Consider the following 25,606-nt stretch of genomic DNA (forward strand, 5'->3'; position numbering starts at 1 on the left):
GGTACATTTTGTAGCCATCATCTACCCTTGAGAACACTTCTCCCTAAATTAGTTTTCTCCCTCAAAAACCTTATTGTTTTCCTTCTCTAGTTTTGATCACAAAACTACTTCTAGTTTTATTAAATCTTTTCAAGATATTTCTTCAAGGAAAACAAAGAACTGAAATGGGTTTTGGTTTTCTCCTCCCATTTCTACCAAGCACTGATTTCTAAAAACATTACTCTCTATGTTGCTTTGTTTTTAACAAAAGGCTTGTTTATGGTACCTATACCATTTCTTGTTTACTTTAAAATTGAGAAAAACTCTACTTTACTTGAGAAAGTAAGTAGAATATTTTGAACTCCTATGTTCCAACTAGTTTTCTCCCAACATCTTCAAGATTCCATTTCACTTGAGTTCATTCCCAATTGTGTCTAGACAATTGAGGTGTGTCCCATACCTTTCAATTAAACTCTTTTTTTCAAATGGCAACTCTTGCACATCTTATGCACATCTCTGATCCACCACATTGTATCCCCTCCATCCTCCAATTTTTGATCAAATGGATGATCATTTGATACTTTCAAATCACTCCCAATTGACCTCTTATTTGAATAACAACTTATATTTCATCATACCCATCTCAATCATCTATTTCTTTTCCATCATCACCTTGACCTCAGGAATTGATGATTTATGTCAATATATTCATCCTTGTGAGTATATGAATACTTCACTCACCATCTCTCTTAATCTTGCTCTATCATTGACTAAGCCACCATCACCATCCCATCTACCTTGGCATTCTCATGCATTGTTGCATGTGGTCAATCCCAATCTTTTCAATCTTGAATTCAAATAAAAACTTCTATTAATCAACTCTACCTCAGGAGTTATCTTCTTCATAGGTTGGTCTCAACCAAAGTGGTGGAAATTATGCTCATGACACATGTTACCCTCATACTCCTTTATATCTATTTGTATCTACTCCTAATTTTGTTAGCATCAGAGTCTCTCATTGACATTATCTCCTCAACATCATGCCTTTATCTATTCACATGGATGTTGTGCCTCTCCCTCACATTGTTCACTTGAGTTTGGCAAGAATGGAGCCGGCCATGGCAAGAAATTCGGCCAGCTCTCCCTCCTCACTTTCTTCCTCCACAAGCCTTGTACTCCCACCTAACCAAATAACTAAATGGGCAGCCACCCACCTCCACCAATCAAATAAGGAGGCAGCCACCCCTCTCCCTCTATAAAAGGGACTTGGCCGGCCACCTCCTCCACCTTTGGCCCTCATTTTTCTTCTCTCCACTCCCTCACACTCTTCTCCCTCACTACCCCACGAAAATGCTGCTCCTCTCAACTCCATGGCCGGCCATGGCCATGGAAAGCTCACCAAGATGCAGCTCCTTCCTCCCTCAAGCTCATCCTCACCATGAGAGCCTCACCCTCCATCTTCTCCCCAACCCTTGATGGTTTAATCTCCTCTTCTTCTTCCTCCATTGCTAAGATTGGATCTTTATGCAGGTGCATGTTGGTCCAAGCATGGAGAAGGTTGAGCAATCCTCAGATCTGAAGTTCTTGAGCAAAGTTCGTCCAAAAACTTGCTGTAATTTCTGCTTTCTTGCTGTTTTAGATTCTGGTACGATTTTGTAAAATCCTCCAAATCTCGTGTGCAGATCCAAATCGAGTGGTTCAAAGTTCTGCAGATAGGTATTGAAAATATCTACAACTTGGCATTGGTCTCATCCTCAAATTCGTTACGGATTTTGCATGGTAAATAAAGTTCTGCAAACATGCAGAATCACTGTTTGTTAGATTTCTCCCGTTTTACCAAACCTTTTTGAGCAAACTAAACTGTGGGTGAAAGCCCTCTCCAATACCTTCATTTTGGCGGTGGTTTCACTTCGATTGACCTCCTGAAACTGAAATGGCTCACAGATCAAGATCTGGTCAGATCTGACTTTGTCGAATTAAACCAGGAGCTTGGAGACGAATTTTTGAATGAAACCAACTGGGTAAGAACCACCTATTCAATAAATTTCAGATGCAGCAGACCTCATATTTTTATGATTTGTGTATGATTTTTGATGAATTAAACTTGTTATGTATGTTCTGCAGACATGGCTGTTAGATTTTAATTCATCAAAAATCCATTTTTGAACCTAATTGAGTGATTCCAATTCTGTAGGATTACTGAATGTTTCTTAATCATCTCCGACAAGTTTCAAACCTTTATCTGTTCTGCAACTCCATAGTTAAAGCAAATGGTGAAAACATGCAGTAAACTTGTCAATCCATTTGTGAGAGTTTCAGAAATAATTTGAACCCAAATCCAATTGTGTTTGCATCTCTGTTTAATTACCTTTCAAATGCAAGTAGCCTCATATTTTTAGGATTTTTCTACGATTTATGGCTTACAGATCTTGTTTTCTGTACAGTCAGATTCAAGGAAATTCCTAAAATTGTATGTTTAATGTTTTTGGGTGATTCCAATTGGGTTAGTCTTGTATTAGTACTGGCTATATAGGAAAAATAGTATTAGTCTCTGTTCATACATATTTGTTGCTGTTAGTAATGTTTTTGTGTGACATGCATTGTTGAAGCAAAACTTTCCGGTTTATTTAAAACCCTTGACCAACTCTTTTTAGTAAAGATGGGCAACCTTTGTTTTATGCTTGCAAAACAACACCTCTGCAACCTAACTTTAGCTCTTTTGTTTTGCTTAAGTTTTCAAATGATGTGGCATATGGTTTGCTTCCTATTTTTGTATAGTGTTAAGTGAGCAGATTAAATTAGGAAAACTGATTTCTACTTTTCCAAAAATGTTTGAAATTATGTTGTGAATGTTTGTGATGCCAAACTAATGCTCTTGTCCTCTTCATGATGTTATCTACCAGGGGATAATTGGTTTATACCATGGTGATAACCGAGAGAGGCAATTGCTAAGTTGTGATGCACTCATACCTCTACTAGGTAGATAAATGGGGTTTTCTAAATTAAAACTCTTAAATTTGTTTTGTGGTATCTATAAGACCTTAGTATGTTATACCTTGGCTGCATGGTTAGTTGTTGATTGTTGAATGTTGTCTTGTTGATGCAATGTGATTGATTGTGTTCCTTTTATATTTTCCGGCGATAGATGCGAACAATTCCGGAGAAGAAGAAGAAGTGGAATCGAACGAGGATTTTATTTATATATGTTGTTGGAATTCTTATATGGATGGAGTTGAAGAAGTACATGGACAAATAAGCCAAGGCAAGCCATCTTTTGATCTCTGATTCGGTGTCTAGTTGGATGTCATTTGTTGATGTCCAAAGCACCTTAATTCTATGTGTGTTATTCTCTCTATTTATGTCATCTATGTGTGATTGCAAATGGGGTACTCCCTAGTGGTGATACTCCACTATTGTCTTTGTGATTATGGGATGCATGGTATCATGGCCGTGCTATTCCTCTTGATTATCTTGTATGCTCAACTTGAGCATGTTCCATCTCAAGATAGTAACTTACACCACATCCACCCCCCCTTGTAGTATAGAGGTATCAATGTCATGATCGTGGTATATTCTCAACTTGAGAAGAGTATGTCGTGTACCCTATTGGAGAGTTGGTTGGATAGTGATTCTCCACTATCTAAGTTGTATATTTAGCACCACAAATCTGAAAGTATAATTCTCCTTGTGTTGTCATAATACATGCTTACCTTAAGCAAGTATGATCCACCCATTACTCCTTTTATACCCTCTATGGCAAGATGACTCTCATCTCGGCCGTGGTGCCATAGTAGTTCCTTCTCAAGAAACTTTAGGTTGGGAACCCCTCAAGGTTTACCTTGTTGTAAATGTTTATGAAAACCTTGGGTGAGTTAACCCAAGTGTATGGTTTATAAAAGCAAAGGATCTTGATAAAAATGTTTGGGAAAGATGTGTAAGTAGGTTGGTTGGGCAACCGTGGTGTTGTGGGAAATCGAAAAAGGGTTTGCAAAAAGGAGCACTGCGTATAAGTGTTCGCCGTCCCAACTTTTAATCGCGCAACCACATTATCCAAAGTGGGCATGGGCTTAGTCCGTAGTTCGTTGAGATTGGCATAAGCACCCTTCACAACTCTCTAGGGAGGGTCAAGATGACCTCCGACGCCGGGTTGCGCTCTGGAGGAGGCAATACACTGTCTTAACTGATAGCCGGACGATTACTGAGGGTCTTCCGACGTGGCGCCGGAGATACGCTCAAAAGGAGGTATGCTGCCGGGGTGCCGGGAAGGGGTAAGCCCGCAGGGAAGGACTTGTGCCAATGGAGACGGGCGAAAGACTATGACTGGTTATCCGAGTCTCGCATACTTTTGTATGACGATCCGGGGATGATCCCGGCGGATTTATCAGTTCTTGTGGGGAAAGTGCGCAAACTCTGCAGAGTCAAATCTATTCGAATAGCCGCGTCCGCGGTCATGGACAAGTTGAAATGGCCATACTTAACCGGGGCTTGCATTTTGTTTTTGAACAAATGATTTGCAAAGGAAGTGTTGTGTTTATGTGTACCGGAAGGGTACGGAAAAAGGGCGTGTGTTGACCATATGGAGATGGTCGTGGAAAAATGAAGGCTAAGTGGGGAACTCTTTCCTAAATGTTTCTTGAAGAGGAACTCTTCTTTAACAAAGATATAGAGATGTCATAGATATTTTTTGAAGTATCTTCTTCAATAAAGGTATAGATATGTCATAGAACTTCCTAAGCGTTCCCATCAATTGAGATGGCGGTATGCTATCTTTCCTCCTAGATGTTTAGTGGATGTCGTTGAAAGACCATAGTATCCGCATCACTTGAGATGCCGGCATGCTTTATCCACAAGAGAAACTATCTCTCTTTCACATGCTATATCCACGAGAGAAACTGATTCTCTTCCTCATGCTATTTCCACTAGAGAAAATAGCTCTTCCTTCTTGTCTTCTTAGTTTAGCACTTGTCATCTTGCACTCTTGCAAAGTACCTTTCTTGATGGTTTGCGAGTACAATTCCAAATGTACTCACGGCTTTGTCCCTGGTTATTTACTTGGCCAGACTTGGAGGAATGCGATGGATGAAGAAGGAGTTGGCGACGTCTATGCGAGCTAGGAACGTCTTCGATCGATTGCTGTAGGGTTATGGCAGATGACTTGGGTACTACGCTGCTGAAGTGATGATGCTACTCTGATGTTTAGTTAGGCCCTTCAAGGCTATTATGTAAGTATCGGTCATGTGACCATGTTGTAATTTTCTTATTCCGCTTTGTAATGGATGGTGTAATTTGATATCAGTTCGGTTATGTGTTCACGGCGCACTGATCATGGGATCGTGAACTGTATACATAACAGGGAATTTCGGACAGCTAGTCCGGGGTCCCCACAGAGCTGGTATCAGAGCTATCCTGACTGTAGGAGACCTTAGTTAGCATGGACGTTAGTTAGGAAACAATTACTTGGGGAAAACTATTTATGAAACAAATTGTTTCTTTAGTCGGAAGTATAGCTCCTACTCCTCTTATTTATTCAAAGTTTCTAAATTCTTATCTCTCCGCTTTATAAAAAGGTTTGAAAATTCATACTCTATTGTCTCATCCATTTCAAACCTACATGATGGACGATGTCCCCAACTCAGACCGGAGACTCGAACTCGAAGATGGATCAACCTTTTATGAAGTCTCACATATCTCCAACGACAACTATTGAAGATCGGATGCCGACTTAGTCCTGCACATAAAGGGATAATAAGATCATGCCTTTGGTTGTCACCAAAGCCTGTCAAGGAGCTGACCTTCTTCCTCCGTGGACTTGCACTTTTGCAGTCATCAGGGATCAAGTCCTCAGTTTCTTGACTAGTAATTTTTAGGCCAGCCACGAGAAGATCTCAACTTCGGGAGTACCTCAACAGCTACCTCTTCGAAGACCTCATGTTTCCGGGATGTCGAGACTAGAAGTTCTACACACTTTTCTCCTCCGCCTCAACCTCAACGACTCAACACCCGGGCCCTTCACCACCAGCTGCCACAAGGATTCAAGTTGAAGCTGATGCCGGCGGTATGAAGACATCAACATATGCGACCAGCCCCCAAACCTATAGGATGGATAGGACAAACTCAATCGCTTTGATTGAGATAAACCCGCGCATTAGGAATTTCTGGGTACTTAGAGTACCATGTCTGGTTTGATGATTGCTTGTAGTTCCCTAGTGTGCTGCCTTGAGTGTTTGTATCTGTTTGTTGTGTGCATGTATGTCTTGCTATTTAGACGTTCCCGCCCTTTTTAATTGTTTGAAATTTGTAAAACAGAAATTAAAAATGGAAATCTGCCAGTATACTGTTTTGCTAATAAAAATAGTTTGGTAGCTCCGATTGATGTGATTCCAATTGCACTAGAACCAGTATGAAATTATATTTCAGATGCCACTGACCTTGTATTTTTAGGATTTTTGTGCGATATTTAATAAATAAAACTTGATCACTGTTTCTGGTTAGTATTTTGAGTCTCAAAAATTGAAAAATAAATATTTTTGAATGATTCCAATTGTGTTGATCTTGTTTTGTTACTGTGCATCTAGGAAAAATACCAGTAGCCTCTGTTAGTGGTATTTTTTCTCTGGTTATGATTGTATGGGTGTCACATGCAATGATATGATTAAAGTTTGCCTCGCCGATGTATTGCTAACTGCTAGTTAGTGGGTAGATTAACGAAAGACTCTAACTCTAAACCCGTTAGCAGTTGTTTTTCAATCGTCAGGGAAACTAACTCAGACCCCTATCTACGCCGACTACTTTCAAGGTCATCTGAAGCATCTCTACTATGCCAACAAAGCAGAAGCCCCTACCTTCAAGAGTGACTGCACCTCTACCAGAAGACTTACTAACTTGGTCTAACCTTGGTTTATAATCGCGCTAACCTCGAGGATATCATTTTGAAAACCACCCCCCCTAACACACCGTCTAACTATATGAGAGAACAATAGCGTCAACGCCAAGCTACATCACATGGTTCATCTGGTCCTCATCAAGTGAAGACTCCTGAAGATACCTCAAGAACTCAATACTAGGTGCAACTTACCCGCTCACCAACTGTTGTAAGTTAGCACCAAACCGCAAGCTGAAGATTTTCTTCGACGCCCTCTGTTGCGGCTTCATATGGATACCAATCAGGCCTTTCTTCAACTTACTAACTCACCGCACGTCCTCTATGGTTTAGTAACACCGTGAGTGCCTCTTGAAGTTGTGGTCTGCACGTCGCCCCTGAAGATTCTTCGACTAAACAAGGAAGATTGACGACTTCTTCAGAAGCCCCTGACAGGACCGCAAGGCAGACGCTCTGAGTTTTTTTCAAAAGGATCGACGAAAAATCTTAAGGGTGGAAGACTCCGTCTTCCACTAAAAGTTGGAACTAACCCTAAAATTTTAAACCCTTCTAACACACCGTTGGAAACGTGGGATGCACTAACCCCTCTTGAAGCCGTGGACTGCACAACGCCTCTGAAGATGTTTTCAACTCAAGACAGGAGATCAATGGCTTCTCCAAAAAGCGCCCGACAAGACCCGTGGCCGAAGCTTACCGTTTTTAACGCTCCCTCCCCGGTGAACAATTTTAAGGGTGGAAGACTTCGTCTTCCACTAAATTTAAGCTAACTCTAAAAAGTTTTCAACCCCGCTAAGGCACCATTGGAGTGCACTAAATTTTCTGAGTCATGAGCTCCACTAAGGTCGTTAAGAAGCTACAGGTCTAACATCTGCATGGAGTAGTCAACCTCTTCATGAAGTTCGCCATCGGCAGGAATCCATCATGTCTCCCAGAAGCTGAAGTTGCGACCCTCTCAACAACGGCACGCCGACAGAAGAATGGAGTCTAACTTTTGTTAAGGTTTACAACCCCTCTAGTTCCGCGCTCAGTAATCTCGGGACGAGATTATTTTAAGGGTGGAAGATCTGCAACACCCCAACTTTTGCAACCTTGATTAATTGTCCTTAATGCAAAAATTAGGGGGAACAAAAACTTTTTCTTTAGATTAATTAAGATGAATTGCCTTGATCTGTTTGTTATGATGAATTGCCTTGATCTGTTGGTAGATGAATTATCTTGATTTGCTTGTGAGTTTTGTCTTGAGCTACCTCATAGAACAACACCCCTGGTGGTTAAATAAGCAACTCACCAAATAAAACACATGTGTGGCTTAGGAAGAATTGTTTTCCTTTTTACTACATCAAACCTCTCTCCTGATGATAACATGGGTGTGCCATCTTGAATTTCCTCTTTGTGGTACAAGATAGCTCAATCCTACTTAATTCAAAACTTGGGATCATCTACCCCTAGCTACATCCCTCTCTTATACCCACTCATCCTTGTTGGTTTTGAGGCCATGTCGACCATCTGTGTTGACAGGCTTAAAATGTTCAGACTCTGGCAGTTGATATCTAAACAACCACCACTGTTATTGTTGACTTCAATGCATGGATCTCATCTATGCAACATCCTCTTCAACCTCCACGTCTTGCATGTCTCAGTCTATCCTTGCAACTCCTATATCCAACTTAATCTCATACCTTATCCAGTGTTTCTGCACTAGATCACTTTCTTTACTTTCACCTCTTGATTTTATTCAAGTTCAATCTTCACAAAACCTAGAGTGGGAATGGTGGGTACATTTTGTAGCCATCATCTACCCTTGAGAACACTTCTCCCTAAATTAGTTTTCTCCCTCAAAAACCTTATTGTTTTCCTTCTCTAGTTTTGATCACAAAACTACTTCTAGTTTTATTAAATCTTTTCAAGATATTTCTTCAAGGAAAACAAAGAACTGAAATGGGTTTTGGTTTTCTCCTCCCATTTCTACCAAGCACTGATTTCTAAAAAAATTACTCTCTATGTTGCTTTGTTTTTAACAAAAGGCTTGTTTATGGTACCTATACCATTTCTTGTTTACTTTAAAATTGAGAAAAACTCTACTTTACTTGAGAAAGTAAGTAGAATATTTTGAACTCCTATGTTCCAACTAGTTTTCTCCCAACATCTTCAAGATTCCATTTCACTTGAGTTCATTCCCAATTGTGTCTAGACAATTGAGGTGTGTCCCATACCTTTCAATTAAACTCTTTTTTTCAAATGGCAACTCTTGCACATCTTATGCACATCTCTGATCCACCACATTGTATCCCCTCCATCCTCCAATTTTTGATCAAATGGATGATCATTTGATACTTTCAAATCACTCCCAATTGACCTCTTATTTGAATAACAACTTATATTTCATCATACCCATCTCAATCATCTATTTCTTTTCCATCATCACCTTGACCTCAGGAATTGATGATTTATGTCAATATATTCATCCTTGTGAGTATATGAATACTTCACTCACCATCTCTCTTAATCTTGCTCTATCATTGACTAAGCCACCATCACCATCCCATCTACCTTGGCATTCTCATGCATTGTTGCATGTGGTCAATCCCAATCTTTTCAATCTTGAATTCAAATAAAAACTTCTATTAATCAACTCTACCTCAGGAGTTATCTTCTTCATAGGTTGGTCTCAACCAAAGTGGTGGAAATTATTCTCATGACACATGTTACCCTCATACTCCTTTATATCTATTTGTATCTACTCCTAATTTTGTTAGCATCAGAGTCTCTCATTGACATTATCTCCTCAACATCATGCCTTTATCTATTCACATGGATGTTGTGCCTCTCCCTCACATTGTTCACTTGAGTTTGGCAAGAATGGAGCCGGCCATGGCAAGAAATTCGGCCAGCTCTCCCTCCTCACTTTCTTCCTCCACAAGCCTTGTACTCCCACCTAACCAAATAACTAAATGGGCAGCCACCCACCTCCACCAATCAAATAAGGAGGCAGCCACCCCTCTCCCTCTATAAAAGGGACTTGGCCGGCCACCTCCTCCACCTTTGGCCCTCATTTTTCTTCTCTCCACTCCCTCACACTCTTCTCCCTCACTCCCCCACGAAAATGCTGCTCCTCTCAACTCCATGGCCGGCCATGGCCATGGAAAGCTCACCAAGATGCAGCTCCTTCCTCCCTCAAGCTCATCCTCACCATGAGAGCCTCCCCCTCCATCTTCTCCCCAACCCTTGATGGTTTAATCTCCTCTTCTTCTTCCTCCATTGCTAAGATTGGATCTTTATGCAGGTGCATGTTGGTCCAAGCATGGAGAAGGTTGAGCAATCCTCAGATCTGAAGTTCTTGAGCAAAGTTCGTCCAAAAACTTGCTGTAATTTCTGCTTTCTTACTGTTTTAGATTCTGGTACGATTTTGTAAAATCCGCCAAATCTCGTGTGAAGATCCAAATCGAGTGATACAAAGTTCTGCAGATAGGTATTGAAAATATCTACAACTTGGCGTTGGTCTCATCCTCAAATTCGTTACGGATTTTGCATGGTAAATAAAGTTCTGCAAACATGCAGAATCACTGTTTGTTAGATTTCTCCCGTTTTACCAAACCTTTTTGAGAAAACTAAACTGTGGGTGAAAGCCCTCTCCAATACCTTCATTTTGGCGGTGGTTTCACTTCGATTGACCTCCTGAAACTGAAATGGCTCACAGATCAAGATCTGGTCAGATCTGACTTTGTCGAATTAAACCAGGAGCTTGGAGACGAATTTTTGAATGAAACCAACTGAGTAAGAACCACCTGTTCAATACATTTCAGATGAAGCAGACCTCATATTTTTATGATTTGTGTATGATTTTTGATGAATTAAACTTGTTATGTATGTTCTGCAGACATGGTTGTTAGCTTTTAATTCATCAAAAATCCATTTTTGAACCTAATTGAGTGATTCCAATTCTGTAGGATTACTGAATGTTTTCTTAATCATCTCCGACAAGTTTCAAACCTTTATCTGTTCTGCAACTCCATAGTTAAAGCAAATGGTGAAAACATGCAGTAAACTTGTCAATCCATTTGTGAGAGTTTCAGAACTAATTTGAACCCAAATCCAATTGTGTTTGCATCTCTGTTTAATTACCTTTCAAATGCAAGTAGCCTCATATTTTTAGGATTTTTCTACGATTTATGGCTTACAGATCTTGTTTTCTGTACAGTCAGATTCAAGGAAATTCCTAAAATTGTATGTTTAATGTTTTTGGGTGATTCCAATTGGGTTAGTCTTGTATTAGTACTGGCTATATAGGAAAAATAGTATTAGTCTCTGTTCATACATATTTGTTGCTGTTAGTAATGTTTTTGTGTGACATGCATTGTTGAAGCAAAACTTTCCGGTTTATTTAAAACCCTTGACCAACTCTTTTTAGTAAAGATGGGCAACCTTTGTTTTATGCTTGCAAAACAACACCTCTGCAACCTAACTTTAGCTCTTTTGTTTTGCTTAAGTTTTCAAATGATGTGGCATATGGTTTGCTTCCTATTTTTGTATAGTGTTAAGTGAGCAGATTAAATTAGGAAAACTGATTTCTACTTTTCCAAAAATGTTTGAAATTATGTTGTGAATGTTTGTGATGCCAAACTAATGCTCTTGTCCTCTTCATGATGTTATCTACCAGGGGATAATTGGTTTATACCATGGTGATAACCGAGAGAGGCAATTGCTAAGTTGTGATGCACTCATACCTCTACTAGGTAGATAAATGGGGTTTTCTAAATTAAAACTCTTAAATTTGTTTTGTGGTATCTATAAGACCTTAGTATGTTATACCTTGGCTGCATGGTTAGTTGTTGATTGTTGAATGTTGTCTTGTTGATGCAATGTGATTGATTGTGTTCCTTTTATATTTTCCGGCGATAGATGCGAACAATTCCGGAGAAGAAGAAGAAGTGGAATCGAACGAGGATTTTATTTATATATGTTGTTGGAATTCTTATATGGATGGAGTTGAAGAAGTACATGGACAAATAAGCCAAGGCAAGCCATCTTTTGATCTCTGATTCGGTGTCTAGTTGGATGTCATTTGTTGATGTCCAAAGCACCTTAATTCTATGTGTGTTATTCTCTCTATTTATGTCATCTATGTGTGATTGCAAATGGGGTACTCCCTAGTGGTGATACTCCACTATTGTCTTTGTGATTATGGGATGCATGGTATCATGGCCGTGCTATTCCTCTTGATTATCTTGTATGCTCAACTTGAGCATGTTCCATCTCAAGATAGTAACTTACACCACATCCACCCCCCCTTGTAGTATAGAGGTATCAATGTCATGATCGTGGTATATTCTCAACTTGAGAAGAGTATGTCGTGTACCCTATTGGAGAGTTGGTTGGATAGTGATTCTCCACTATCTAAGTTGTATATTTAGCACCACAAATCTGAAAGTATAATTCTCCTTGTGTTGTCATAATACATGCTTACCTTAAGCAAGTATGATCCACCCATTACTCCTTTTATACCCTCTATGGCAAGATGACTCTCATCTCGGCCGTGGTGCCATAGTAGTTCCTTCTCAAGAAACTTTAGGTTGGGAACCCCTCAAGGTTTACCTTGTTGTAAATGTTTATGAAAACCTTGGGTGAGTTAACCCAAGTGTATGGTTTATAAAAGCAAAGGATCTTGATAAAAATGTTTGGGAAAGATGTGTAAGTAGGTTGGTTGGGCAACCGTGGTGTTGTGGGAAATCGAAAAAGGGTTTGCAAAAAGGAGCACTGCGTATAAGTGTTCGCCGTCCCAACTTTTAATCGCGCAACCACATTATCCAAAGTGGGCATGGGCTTAGTCCGTAGTTCGTTGAGATTGGCATAAGCACCCTTCACAACTCTCTAGGGAGGGTCAAGATGACCTCCGACGCCGGGTTGCGCTCTGGAGGAGGCAATACATTGTCTTAACTGATAGCCGGACGATTACTGAGGGTCTTCCGACGTGGCGCCGGAGATACGCTCAAAAGGAGGTATGCTGCCGGGGTGCCGGGAAGGGGTAAGCCCGCAGGGAAGGACTTGTGCCAATGGAGACGGGCGAAAGACTATGACTGGTTATCCGAGTCTCGCATACTTTTGTATGACGATCCGGGGATGATCCCGGCGGATTTATCAGTTCTTGTGGGGAAAGTGCGCAAACTCTGCAGAGTCAAATCTATTCGAATAGCCGCGTCCGCGGTCATGGACAAGTTGAAATGGCCATACTTAACCGGGGCTTGCGTTTTGTTTTTGAACAAATGATTTGCAAAGGAAGTGTTGTGTTTATGTGTACCGGAAGGGTACGGAAAAAGGGCGTGTGTTGACCATATGGAGATGGTCGTGGAAAAATGAAGGCTAAGTGGGGAACTCTTTCCTAAATGTTTCTTGAAGAGGAACTCTTCTTTAACAAAGATATAGAGATGTCATAGATATTTTTTGAAGTATCTTCTTCAATAAAGGTATAGATATGTCATAGAACTTCCTAAGCGTTCCCATCAATTGAGATGGCGGTATGCTATCTTTCCTCCTAGATGTTTAGTGGATGTCGTTGAAAGACCATAGTATCCGCATCACTTGAGATGCCAGCATGCTTTATCCACAAGAGAAACTATCTCTCTTTCACATGCTATATCCACGAGAGAAACTGATTCTCTTCCTCATGCTATTTCCACTGGAGAAAATAGCTCTTCCTTCTTGTCTTCTTAGTTTAGCACTTGTCATCTTGCACTCTTGCAAAGTACCTTTCTTGATGGTTTGCGAGTACAATTCCAAATGTACTCACGGCTTTGTCCCTGGTTATTTACTTGGCCAGACTTGGAGGAATGCGACGGATGAAGAAGGAGTTGGCGACGTCTATGCGAGCTAGGAACGTCTTCCCAGTCAGTTGCCTGTAGGGTTATGGCAGATGACTTGGGTACTGCGCTGCTGAAGTGATGATGCTACTCTGATGTTTAGTTAGGCCCTTCAAGGCTATTATGTAAGTATCGGTCATGTGACCATGTTGTAATTTTCTTATTCCGCTTTGTAATGGATGGTGTAATTTGATATCAGTTCGGTTATGTGTTCACGGTGCACTGATCATGGGATCGTGAACTGTATACATAACAGGGAATTTCGGACAGCTAGTCCGGGGTCCCCACATATATGTCACCTACATAAAGTATTATAAATATGTCTTAGCGCTCCCACTTAATTTCTTGCAAATGCAAGCCTCTTCATCGTCTCTGATGAAATCAAAAACTCTTTGACTATTTCATCTGGTGAAGATTCCAACTCCGTGATACTTACTTCATCCAATTGAAGTTCGTATACCTATCTAGTATTCCACGGACCAGCAAAACTCTTGGTTGTATCTTGTATACACCTTTAATACACACTTCTGATAAGTAATGTATTTTGCCATCCTACTAACATATCTCATAAAAGAAATATGTAGTGATTACTAGAATAATCCATATAGACTATAAGCATTGCTACAGAAGATCTAATCTTGTCGTAGTCAACTCTTTGAATTTTGTCGTAAACAACTTTTCGACAAGTCAAGCTTCTTCAAAGATATTTCATCCAAGTCCATCAATTTTATAGATCCATTTACTTTCAAAAAGTATTCATCTATCTTGGATTTCATGGCGTATAGCCATTTTAACGGAGTCAGGGCCCATCATAACTTCTTTGTTTGTAGTTGGTTTATCATTGTTCACAATCAATCCTTTGTCCACAAATCATTTATTTGATCACAAAGTAAACCATACCTACAAGGTTCAATATGTACTTTGATCTCCATGGCTAAAACACTTTGTAGTCATGGGATCCATGATCGTCGTGGTCGCTTCCGGAACCAATTCCGATGCTGTACTACTCTGATCATTATGCTCAGGTTCATAAACTTTATCAAGTTCTATTGTCATCCCACTCAAAAACTTCGCTAGAAAACAATTTCTTGGAAATAAGCAAGTAACATTAACAAAAAAAATTGTCTTTTACTTCATAGTGGAAAGAATTCCCAATCACTTCTTTGGGATTACCAACAAAGATATTTATCCGATTTCGGTTGTAAACTTTTAAACCAAAATTTAAAGAAAGGACTATTAGGGTTTATACCCATGCCATAACTCGTATGGTGTCATTTCTACGGATCATGATGATGCTCTTATTTAGTGTAAAAGCGGTAGTCTCTAAAGCATAATCCACAAAAATATAATGGCATCAATATTTTATCTCATCATTAATCCAACAAGTTTTGGATACGTCTTTTGGATACTTTATCATCACTATGATACTCCAAGAAATGTGAGTTGTAGAACAATTTCATAACTCTCTTAGATGTTCGCTAAAACTCGTAATTCAAATATTTCCACTATGATCAAATCATAGATATTTGACTTTTCTATTACGATGATTTCCACTTCATGCTGAAATTTATTTGAATCCATTCAAATATTTCAAACTTCTTCCTTATCGAATATATCCACATATATACCCAATTCATTGTTTGAAGTTTTCATGAGGTAGAAGAATCTCCCGCACACAATTATGCCCAGTGAACCATATACATCATTATGTATGTTTCCACTAAGTTAGTTGCCCGTTCAAAAATTTGGCCTATGAACGGTATTTCAGTCATTCCTTTTAGAAGAGATTTGCAAGCGCCAAATGATTCATAAATCAAATGACTCCAATAATCCATTTGTATGGAGTTTCTTCATGCGTTCCTTTCCAACATGACCTAAATGGCGGTTCCACAAATAAGTGGAATTCAAATCATTTGCCTTACGGCATTTTAGCGTCAGTGTTATGTATGTGTGTTTCACCATTTATAATAACTTATCCATCGTATATGGAGTAATGTCATAATTTGAACAACTCATTGTTTTCATTTGACCAGAGCAAAATAACAATTATTAAGTTCTTTATTATAAATTCTAAGGGCTAGATAGAATGCTTAACGACGAACATAATAACACTTTATTTTGTTCCAGTCGTGCATTCCTATCATATTCCTTGTCAGTCACTTAGGCCATTGTATTCTTGTATTGCGTTGTTTTGTATGACACTTCATACCAACCAATATGGTACAAATACCCAAGAATTTCATTGTGTGACCTAACTAAGAATATAACCATAACATGTATATCATTTATATACACCTGAGCTAGACATTCTAGTCTTTTCTTTCTTTCTGCCAATAATCTTTTGTAGTTTCTCTTTTAGCTTTCCTCATTATTCAGAAAAACACATCAACTTCAATAACTTCTCGGTTTGTTGGTCAAATACCGATAACCTCGAGGTTCTTACTTTGAAGTTGATCATCATATGACAAGTGTTCCAGATTTCACTATTAGTAACCTTGTAATATGATGAACAATTTCACTCATAATTTTATCCATTGTATCATGATGACTTTCTGAGACCATGTCTGTACATGCTAGGCTCATAAAGTTTTAACCTTGGTATTCACATGTGCAAATCTGGCTTGCACCCGTTGTATGCACACGTAGAATCTATAACACCCGATCATCACGTGATGCTTCGATACGACGAGTCTTAGCAACAGTGCATACTAAGGATGATAACTTCATGGATATGCGAATATTGTTAGTGCCCCAATAGTTGGAGGATTGGGACGCCTTGCGTCTTCAACCTTCGTACATTCCCATAAAACTTATGAGTTTATGTAGTCTCACCAAATTATATTCTATCATCTTGCAATAAGGTCTTAGATATCACATATATCTCATACCTTGATTATTTCTGAAAACTAAATTTTCAGCTCCTTACATTTCAAACAGATTTGAACTTCAAGTTTCACGGAGACAAGATAACTTTAGGTACTAATTGAAACCATAGCTCATTGAATCAACAATATGAGGTTTACTAAAAGTTTGCAATAGGACTTAATCAATTCTTGATTCTTTAACAATACGGTACCAATCCGTAAAGTTTCTTATCAGATTTTAACAGTATTTTTATCTCAATTACAAGACTAGCGCATGGTAGAAAACGGATGCCAATACTACAAAATTAATTCAAAATACTACTCAGACTATGTTTATGATAATTAGTTCATGTTTTAATCTAATTACTAATGAACTCCCACTTAATACAACATCCCTCATAGTTGTTAAGTGGTACACGATCCAAATCCACTCCACCAAAACCGATCATCACGTGAGATGATGTAGCTTCAATGGTGAACATCAACATGTTGATCATATCATCCATATGACTCGTGTTCAACCTTTCGGTTTCCATTGTCCCGAGGCCATGTCTGTACATGCTAGGCTCGTCAAGCAAACCCAAGTATTCCACGTGTGCAACTGGCTTACACCCGTTGTATGTGAACGTTGATTCTATCACATCCGATCATCACGAGATGCTTCGAAACGACGAACTGTACAACGGTGCATACGAGGGGAGAACACTTTATTATCTTGATATTAATGTGAGGGATCATCTTATAATGCTACCGTTGCGTTCTAAGCAAAATAAGATGCATAAAGGATTAACATCACATGCAATTCATATGTGATATGATACGGCCCTTTTGTCTTTGCGCCTTTGATCTTCATCTTCAAAGCACGGACATGATCTCCATCATCAACGGGCATGATCTCCATCATGGTCGGCGTAGCGTCAAGGTTCATGGCGCCGTCTTCATGGTTGTTCACCTCATGTAGCAACTATTACAACTACTTTGAAATACTACTCAACATGAAAATTAAAGACAACCATAAGGCTCCTGCCGGTTGCCACAATACAATAATGATCATCTCATACATATTCATCATCACATTATGGCCATATCACATCACCAAACCCTGCAAAAACAAGTTAGACGTCTCTAATTTGGTTTGCATATTTTACGTGGTTTAGGGTTTTCGAGAGAGATCTAATCTACCTACGAACATGAACCACAACGGTGATACTAATGTTGTCAATAGAAGAGTAAATTTAATCTTCACTATAGTAGGAGAGACAGACACCCGCAAAGCCTCTTATGCAATACAAGTTGCATGTCGAACGAGGAACAAGTCTCATGAACGCGGTCATGTAAAGTTAGTCCGGGCCGCTTCATCCCACTATGCCACAAAGATGAAAAGTACTCAAACTAAAGACAACAAGAGCATCAACGCCCACAAAACCATTTTGTTCTACTCGTGCAACCATCTATGCATAGACACGGCTTTGATACCACTGTTGGGATACGTTGCATAGAAAACAAAAAATTTCCTACCGCGAGAACGCAATCCAAGCCAAGATGCAATCTAGAAGATGGGAGCAACGAGGGGATGAACGAGACTAACCCTTGAAGATTTCCAAAGCCTATAAGAGTAGGCTCTTATTGCTGCGGTAGACGATCACTTGCCGCTTGCAAAAGCGCGTAGAAGATCTTGATCACGGTGCCACGATCGGGCAGCACCTCCGTACTCGGTCACACGTTCGGTGTTGATGACGACGTCCTTCTCCCCGTTCCAGCGGGCAGCGGAAGTAGTAGATCCTCCTCGGAATCCCGGCAGCACGACGGCGTGGTGGCGGTGTTGATGGAGATCTCCGGCGGAGCTTCGCTAAGCATATGCGGGAGAAGTAGTGGAGGAGGGGTGCTAGGGTTTGGGGAGAGGGGGTGCCATGGGCGCCGGCCTCAAGGGGGCAGGGGTGGTGCGGCCAAGCCATGGCTCTGTGGTGGCCGGCCCCCTCCCCTATGCCCCTCATTATATAGGTGGAAGCCCCAAGAGTTGTAGTCCAAGTCTTCGAATAAGACCCCAACACGGAGAGCATGCAAGATCATAAACAACACATAGATGATAGATTGATAATCAACATAACATAGCATTCAATATTCATCGGATCCCAACAAACGCAACATGTAGCATTACAGATAGATGATCTTGATCATGTTAGGCAGCTCACAAGATCCAACAATGATAGCACAATTAGGAGAAGACGACCATCTAGCTACTGCTATGGACCCATAGTCCAGGGGTGAACTACTCACACATCACTCCGGAGGCGACCATGGCGGTGAAGAGTCCTCCGGGAGATGATTCCCCTCTCCGGCAGGGTGCCGGAGGCAATCACCTGAATCCCCCGTGATGGGATTGGCGGCGGCGTCTCTGGAAGGTTTTCCGTATCGTGGCTCTCGGTACTGGAGTTATTATCGACGAAGGCTTATGTAGGCGGAAGGGTAGGTCAGGGGCGCCACGAGGGGCCCACACAACAGGGTCGCGCGGCCCCAGGCCTGGCCGCGCCGCCCTACTGTGGCGTCGCCTTGTCGCCCCACTTCGTTTCCCTTTCGAACTTCTGGAAGCTTCGTGGAAAAATAAGATCTTGGGCGTTGATTTTGTCCAATTCCGAGAAGATTTCCTTACTAGGATTTCTGAAACAAAAAACAGCAGAAAACAGCAACTGGCTCTTCGGCATCTTGTTAATAGGTTAGTGCCGGAAAATGCATAAATATGACATAAAGTGTATATAAAACATGTAGGTATCATCAATAAAGTAGCATGGAACATAAGAAATTATAGATACGTTTGAGACGTATCAAGCATCCCCAAGCTTAGTTCCTACTCGTCCCGAGTAGGTAAACGATAACAAAGATAATTTCTGAAGTGACATGCTATCATAATCTTGATCAATACTATTGTAAGCACATGTAATGAATGCAGCGATTCGAAGCAATGGTAAAGACAATGGTTAAACAACTGAATCATGTAGCAAATACTTTTCATGAATAGTACTTTCAAGACAAGCATCAATAAGTCTTGCATAAGAGTTAACTCATAAAGCAATAAATTAAAAGTAAAGGCATTGAAGCAACACAAAGGAAGATTAAGTTTCAGCGGTTGCTTTTGTAGGGATTCACTTGCCGCTTGCAAAAGCGCGTAGAAGATCTTGATCACGGCGCCACGAACGGGCAGCACCTCCGTACTCGGTCACACGTTCGGTTGTTGATGAAGACGACGTCCACCTCCCCATTCCAGCGGGCAGCGGATGTAGTAGCTCCTCTTGAATCCGACAGCACGACGACGTGGTGTCGGTGGCGGTGGAGAATCCCGGCGGAGCTTCGCTAAGTGTGCGGGGAAGAAGGAGGAGTGGGGCGGCTAGGGTTTGGGAAGAGGGGGGCGCCGGCCATCTAGGTGGTGCGGCCACCTTGTGTTGTTGGGGTGGCCGACCCCCTCCCCTTGGCCCTCATTATATAGGTGGAAGCCCCAAGTGTTGGACTACAAGTCTCCGAATAAGACCCGAACCCAAAACCTTCCATGTGATAGGGAAACCTACCCAAGGTGGGAATCCCACTTGGGGTGGGATTCCCCCCTTCCATGTGGGGGGTTGGCCGGCCCCCATAGGGGAGTCCACTTGGGACTCCTCCCCCTCTAGGGTTGGCCGGCCATGGAGGTGGAGTCCCTTTGGGACTCCGCCTTCCAAAGTGGTTTCTTCCGGACTTTTCTAGAACCTTCCATAGAACCTTCCGGATCATTTTAAATCTTATAAAATGACTTCTTATATATGAATCTTATTCTCCGGACCATTCCGGAACTCCTCGTGATGTCCGGGATCTCATCCGGGACTCCGAACAAATATTCGAACTCCATTCCATATTCAAGTTCTACCATTTCAACATCCAACTTTAAGTGTGTCACCCTACGGTTCGCGAACTATGCGGACATGGTTGAGTACTCACTCCGACCAATAACCAATAGCGGGATCTGGAGATCCATAATGGCTCCCACATATTCAACGATGACTTTAGTGATCGAATGAACCATTCACATACAATACCAATTCCCTTTGTCACGCGATATTTTACTTGTCCGAGGTTTGATCATCGGTATCACTCTATACCTTGTTCAACCTCGTCTCGTGACAAGTACTCTTTACTCGTACCGTGGTATGTGGTCTCTTATGAACTTATTCATATGCTTGCAAGACATTAGATGACATTCCACCGAGAGGGCCCAGAGTATATCTATCCGTCATCGGGATGGACAAATCCCACTGTTGATCCATATGCCTCAACTTATACTTTCCGGATACTTAATCCCACCTTTATAACCACCCATTTACGCAGTGGTGTTTGATGTAATCAAAGTACCTTTCTGGTATAAGTGATTTACATGATCTCATGGTCATAAGGACTAGGTAACTATGTATCGAAAGCTTATAGCAAATAACTTAATGACGTGATCTTATGCTACGCTTAATTGGGTGTGTCCATTACATCATTCATACAATGATATAACCTTGTTATTAATAACATCCAATGTTCATGATTATGAAACTAATCATCCATTAATCAACAAGCTAGTTAAGAGGCATACTAGGGACTCTTTGTTGTTTACATATCACACATGTATCAATGTTTCGGTTAATACAATTATAGCATGGTATATAAACATTTATCATAAACATAAAGATATATAATAACCACTTTTATTATTGCCTCTAGGGCATATCTCCTTCAGTCTCCCACTTGCACTAGAGTCAATAATCTAGATTACATTGTAAGGTACCTAACACCCATGGCATTCTGGTGTTGGTCATGTTTTGCCCTAGGGAGAGCTTTAGTCAACGGATCTGCTACATTCAGATCAGTGTGTACTTTGCAAATCCTTACTTCTCCATCTTCGATGTACTCGCGAATCGAGTGGTAATGCAGCTTGATATGCTTTAGCCTCTTGTGTGACCTTGGTTCTTGTGCATTGGCGATGGCACCCACGTTGTCACAGTATATGACTAGTGGGTCCAATGCACTAGGAACCACACCGAGCTCTACAATGAACCTCTTCATCCATACCGCTTCTGATGAAGCCTCTGAAGCCGCTATGTACTCTGATTCTGTTGAAGACTTCGCCACCGTGCACTGCTTCGAGCTTGCCCAGCTTACTGCAGCACCATTCAATATAAACACGTACCTAGATTGTGACTTAGAGTCATCAGGATCAGTGTTCCAACTGGCATCGGTGTAACCACTTACAACGAGCTCTTGGTCACCTCCATAACAAAGAAACATATCCTTAGTTCTTTTCAAGTACTTCAGGATATTCTTGACCGCTGTCCAGTGTTCCATTCCTGGATCACTTTGATATCTGCTAGTCAAACTAACAGCATGTGCTATATCCGGTCTAGTACATAGCATGGCATACATGATAGATCCTACTGCCGAGGCATAGGGGATATTACTCATCCTTTCTCTTTCTTCTGCCGTAGCCGGTCCTTGAGTCTTACTCAAGACCTTGCCTGGTAACATAGGTAAGAACCCTTTCTTACTTTCGTCCATTCTAAACTTCTTTAGAATCTTGTCCAGGTATGTACTCTGTGATAGCCCTATTAGGCGTCTTGATCTATCTCTATAAATCTTGATGCCTAATATATACGATGCTTCACCAAGGTCTTTCATTGAAAAACTATTATTCAAATAACCTTTTACACTGCTTAATAGTTCTATATCATTCCCAATCAATAATATGTCATCTACATATAATATCAGGAATGCTACAGAGCTCCCACTCACTTTCTTGTAAATACAGGCCTCTCCATGACACTGTATAAACCCGAAGTCTTTGATCACCTTATCAAAGCGTCGGTTCCAACTTCTTGATGCTTGCTTCAGTCCATAGATTGAACGCTGAAGTTTGCATACTTTGTCAGCATTTTTAGGATCGACAAAACCTTTGGGTTGTACCATATACAACTCTTCCTCAATGTCTCCATTAAGGAACGCCGTTTTGACATCCATCTGCCAAATCTCATAATCGAAAAATGCAGCTATTGCTAACAAAATCCTCACAGATTTTAGCTTCACTACAGGTGAGAAAGTCTCACCGTAGTCAACTCCTTGAATTTGTTGGAAACCCTTTGCGACAAGTCGAGCTTTATAGACAGTAATATTACCATCAGCATCTGTTTTTCTCTTGAAGATCCATTTATTTTCGACAGCCTTGCGGCTATCAGGTAAGTCTACCAAAGTCTACACTTTGTTATCATACATGGATCCCATTTCGGATTTCATGGCTTCTTGCCATTTGTTGGAATCTGGGCTCATCATCGCTTCTTCATACGTCGCAGGGTCCTCATCATTGTTATCCACAATCATGACATTTAGACAAGGATCATACCAATCAGGAGTGGCACGTTCCCTTGTCGATCTGTGAGGTTCAGTAGTTTCCTCGTTCGAAGTTTCATGATCATTATCATTAGCTTCCTCTGTTGCCGGTGTAGGCGGTACAGGTACAACTTCCGGTACTGCGCTACTCTGATCAACGAGTATAGATTCATCAATCTCATCGAGTTCTACTTTTCTTCCAGTCACTTCTTTAGTGAGAAATTCTTTCTCAAGAAAGGTTCCGTTCTTAGCAACAAAGATTTTGCCTTCGGATCTGTGATAGAAAGTATACCCTATAGTTTCCTTAGGGTATCCTATGAAGACGCATTTCTCTGCTTTGGGTTCTAGCTTGTCCGGCTGTAACTTCTTTACATAGGCTTCGCAACCCCAAACTTTAAGGAACGACAGCTTAGGTTTCTTATTAAACCATAATTCATACGGTGTCGTTTCTACGGATTTTGATGGTGCTCTATTTAAAGTGAATGTGGCTGTCTCTAATGCATAACTCCAAAATGATAACGGCAAATCAGTAAGAGACATCATAGAACGAACCATATCTAAGAGAGTTCGATTACGACGTTCGGACACACCGTTTCGTTGTGGTGTTCCCGGCGGTGTCAATTGTGAAAGTATTCCGCATTTCTTTAAATGCATGCCAAACTCATAACTCAGATATTCACCTCCACGATCAGATCGTAGAAATTTAATCTTCTTGTTACGTTGATTTTCTACTTCACTTTGAAATTCCTTAAACTTCTCGAAAGTTTCGGATTTATGTTTCATGAAATAGATATACCCATATCTACTCAGATCATCTGTGAAGGTTAGAACATAACGATAACCACCACGCGACGCTACACTCATTGGTCCGCACACATCGGTACGTATGATTTCCAATAAGTCAGTAGCTCGCTCCATCATACCAGAAAATGGAGTCTTAGTCATTTTTCCCATTAGACATGCTTCGCATCTATCAAGTGACTCAAAGTCAAGTGATTCAAGTAATCCATCGGTATGGAGTTTCTTCATGCGTTTCACTCCAATATGACCAAGGCAGCGAGTGCCACATATAAGTAGAATTATCATTCAATTTAATTCGCTTAGCATCAATGTTATGTATATGCGTATCACTACTATCGAGATCTAACAGAAATAAGCCATTCTTTTCAGGTGCTCGACCATAAAAGATATTATTCATAAAAATAGAACAACAATTATTCTCAGACTTGAATGAATAACCGTCTTGCATTAAACAAGATCCAGATATAATGTTCATGCTCAACGCGGGTACAAAATAACAATTATTTAGGCTTAAAACTAATCCCGAAGGTAGATGTAGAGGAAGTATGCCGACAGCGATCACATCGACTTTGGATCCGTTTCCAACGCGCATCGTCACTTCATCTTTCAGTAGTCTTCGTTTATTCTTTAGTTCCTATTTCGAGTTACAAATATGAGCAACCGAACCAGTATCAAATACCCAGGTACTAGAACGAGAACCAGTGAGATAAACATCTATAACATGTATATCAGATATACCTTCTTTCTTTTTCTTGATAAGGCCGCTCTTCAGATCAGCCAGATACTTGGAGCAATTACGCTTCCAGTGTCCCTTCTCCTTGCAGTAATAGCACTCAGCATCAGGCTTAGGGCCGTTCTTAGGTTTCATAGGAGGCGTGGCAGCTTTCTTGCCACCCTTCTTGAATTTTCCCTTAGACTTGCCCTGTTTTTTGAAACTGGTGGTCTTGTTGACCATCAACACTTGGTGCTCTTTCTTGATCTCAATCTCAGCAGCTTTAAGCATGCCAAAAAGTTCAGGTAACTCCTTGTTCATGTTCTGCATATTGTAGTTCATCACAAAGTTCTTGTAACTTGGTGGAAGTGATTGAAGGACACGATTAATCCCCAGTCTGTTAGGAATCACTATTCCCAAGTCACTGAGTTTCTTCGCATGCCCGGTCATGGCGAGCATGTGCTCACTAACGGAGCTGCCTTCTTCCATCATGCAGCTGAAGAAATGTTTCGATGCTTCATAGCATTCCACGGCCGCATGAGTTTCAAATATAGCTTTCAGCTCATTGACCAACTCATGAGGATCGTGGTGCTCAAAACGTTTTTGAAGATCGGCTTCCAGATTGCACAGGAGGGCACACTGAACTTGAGAGTACCGAGTTTTCCGAGTCTCGTAAACACCTTTTACTTCATTGGTTTCAGTTTCTGCAGGAGGGTCACCTAGCGGTGCATCAAGCACAAATTGCAGATTTCCGCCAGAGAGGAAGATCCTCACATGACGGAACCAGTCGGTGAAGTTGCTACCGTTGCTCTTAAGTTTTTCTTTCTCTAGGAACTGGTTAAAATTGATTGGGGACGCCATCTCTACAACATATATTTGCAAAAGTTTAGACTAAGTTTATGACAAATTGAGTTCAAATTTTAATTCAACATAATTAAAAATCTAGGTGAACTCCCACTCAAAACAATATCCCTCGCATTGTCTTAGTGATCACACGAACCAAATCCACCGCACCTAAGTCCGATCATCACGAGACAAGGTGTGATTTCAATGGCGAACACTCAAAGTGTTCATCATATCAACCATATGATTCATGCTCTACCTTTCGGTATCACGTGTTCCGAGACCATGT

At 40.8% G+C, this 25,606-nt stretch overlaps 2 long non-coding RNA genes across 3 annotated transcripts; both read left to right on the plus strand.

Moving 5' to 3' along the window:
* Positions 1 to 1,346: 1,346 nt before the first annotated feature.
* Positions 1,347 to 3,397, plus strand: LOC127312652 (uncharacterized). 2 transcript variants are annotated; one of them, XR_011749271.1, is made up of 4 exons: positions 1,347 to 1,572; positions 1,662 to 1,758; positions 1,924 to 2,000; positions 3,125 to 3,397. It is a non-coding gene; the product is annotated as an uncharacterized lncRNA (long non-coding RNA). The 2 variants fall into 2 exon arrangements; XR_011749270.1 differs by lacking the exon at positions 3,125 to 3,397 and adding an exon at positions 2,883 to 2,958.
* Positions 3,398 to 9,871: 6,474 nt separating this feature from the next.
* Positions 9,872 to 10,634, plus strand: LOC139834179 (uncharacterized). The gene is made up of 3 exons (XR_011749614.1): positions 9,872 to 10,205; positions 10,295 to 10,391; positions 10,557 to 10,634. It is a non-coding gene; the product is annotated as an uncharacterized lncRNA (long non-coding RNA).
* Positions 10,635 to 25,606: the final 14,972 nt, after the last annotated feature.

The sequence above is a fragment of the Lolium perenne genome, chromosome 7 (genome assembly GCF_019359855.2).
Source record: "Lolium perenne isolate Kyuss_39 chromosome 7, Kyuss_2.0, whole genome shotgun sequence".
NCBI lineage: Eukaryota > Viridiplantae > Streptophyta > Magnoliopsida > Poales > Poaceae > Lolium > Lolium perenne.